Here is a 2360-nt window from a genome sequence, read left to right on the forward strand (position 1 = left end):
TGTTTGTTATGAACATCCTCACTTTTCTGCTCGTTTTCTGTTCTCGAGCTCCCATAAATAAGCCCCATCTTCAAGAAAAAGAATGCAATGATAAAAAGGGGGAGGAAAAAATACCGCCCAATCACTTGACAGAATCTTAGACAAAAATGGAGGTCTCTTTGGGGGTCATCCATCAAGAAATAATCCCATAGACAAAAAAAAGGTTCTTTCTTTAATTGTACATCACAGGACACAGAGCCATAGTATTTACTATTTGGGTTATAGTCCACCTTCAGGTGCTGGACACTGGAACACTCTAAACAGGAAATTGCCTCCCTATATAACCCCTCCCACTACTAGGAGTATCTGAGTTTTTTCGCCAGTGTCTAAGGTGTTGGTCACGAGTAAATATCTGCTGTGCCGAGCTCCACTGGAGAAATCCTTGCTGGGGCTAGCTATGCAACCGGATCCATTCAAAGTGTCTTTTAGGCCTAATTGAATGGTACCCGGGCCCTCAGTCAGCCGATCCTGTCAGATCGGAGGCCTGTACTTGCGCGGGAAAACTCTTTTTTTGAAAAAGAAAGGAGGGGGCACGATGCGACAGTGGGGGCGGGGCTTAGCGCGCCGTTGGTGTCCGCCAATGCGGGAGTGTGTTTTAAAAAAGAGAAAAAATCCATTTATGCTGGCTGCAAAATTGTTGGAGAAACACAAGAGCAAAGAAGAGCATGAAAGAGATTTTGGTGATGCAGGCATTTCCTATTTGACACATGTACTATTTGCATCAGGCTGAACATTAATAGCAGTGGCAATGGCTGGACTATTGTTCAAGCAGTGGATGCGATTTCTTCTGGTAGTACCTTTGCTTTGTGCATCAGGCTATGGTCAGAAGAGGGTTGAAACTAAAATCTTCATTTTCGGTGTGTAGCTCTGCTTTCCGGTCCAGCTACTGCACCTTGCGAGTTTACAAAGGTTCTGGCCACTCTTCTAGCCAGATTAAGGGCCCAAGGTATAACGATTATGGTTTACCTAGTCGATCTGTTCTTGATAGAACAGTTGGTAGCCTGCTTAGACCAAAGTATGGTCACCACATTCAACTACCTGGAATTCTCAACCTAGGAGAAATCTTTAAAACCATGAAGAAGGTTAAAATACTTGGGTCCAATCATAGGTACACCCAGAAAAAGGTATTCTTACCCCAGGCAAGGATCAGCGCCATAAAGAACTGATTTAGGTGGTCAAAGAAGATGAACTTCTTCTATTCAACTTTGCATGAGGTTGTTGGGAAAGATAGTGGCTTAATTTGAGGCCATTCCTTATGCTCAGTTTCATTCGAAACTGCTGCAAAACAGTATCCTATCGGCTTAGAACAAAGGGTTCAAGCTCTACATTCCCAATGTGTCTGACTCCAAAGCCTACGGCCACATCACCCTTATAGCGCCCAATCTCATCTGATCTTGGAGGCTAAGCAGGGTCTGGCCTGGTTAGTACCAGGATGAGAAACCACCTGGAAATACCAGGTGCTGTAGGCTGGGTGCACCGGAGCCTCAGTTTATGGTTAATATCCAAAAATCTACTAAGGGGAAAATCCTCCCTTCAGTTACCTGGGAAGTGGTAACAACATATGTCAACCTTTTTTGTTTAGGTTGGGGAACAGTCCTGGAAGAGGCAACTGTCCAAGATAAGTGACCCAGGTCAGAAATGGCCTTGACTAGAGTTGAGCGGACACCTGGATGTTCGGGTTTGATGGGTTCAGCCGAACTTTGGAAAAAAGTTCGAGTTCGAGACCGAACTTGACACGAACTTGGCCCTGAACCCGAACCCCATTGAAATCAATGGGGACCCAAACTTTTGAGGACTAAAATGGCTCTAAAAAAGTAATGGAAAGGGCTAGAGGGCTGCAAATGGCAACAAAATGTTGTTAAGAGCATGACAAGTGCTCTGCAAACAAATGTGGATAGGGAAATAACTTAAAAAAAACATAAAATAAATTTAAAAATAATAATATGCTGGAGGCCCCCTTCTCAGAAGAAGAGGTACAGGAAGTGAATAAGAACCTCAGAAACTCAACGGTACGATGCCACGCATATGGTGGGAATGCCCAAGAATACACCCTTTCTGGAAAAAATTATCCCTCTTCCTCCTCCTCCTCCTGTGCCACATCCTCTTCCATCATCGCCCAAAACGTTTTTTCAAGGAGGCATAGAACTGGGATAGTAACGCTGAGAACGGCGTCATAGGCACTGGCCATGTTGGTGGAGTACTTGAAACAGCACAACAAGGCACACAGGTCTTGCATGGAGGCCCAGTTATTGGTGGTGAAGTGGTGCTGTTCCGCAGAGCGACTCACGTGTGCGTGCTGCAGCTGAAACTCCACTAGTGTG

The 2360-nt window shown here is 45.0% G+C and overlaps 1 pseudogene; it reads left to right on the top strand.

The window, feature by feature from the left end:
- The first annotated feature begins 1389 nt into the window (after positions 1–1389).
- Positions 1390–1508, top strand: LOC143999907 (5S ribosomal RNA; annotated as a pseudogene).
- The last annotated feature ends 852 nt before the right edge of the window (positions 1509–2360 follow it).

The sequence above is a fragment of the Lithobates pipiens genome, unplaced genomic scaffold (assembly GCF_037356315.1).
Source record: "Lithobates pipiens isolate NorthernLeopardFrog02 unplaced genomic scaffold, aLitPip1_a1.2 Scaffold_19, whole genome shotgun sequence".
In the NCBI taxonomy this organism is placed as follows: Eukaryota; Metazoa; Chordata; class Amphibia; order Anura; family Ranidae; genus Lithobates; species Lithobates pipiens.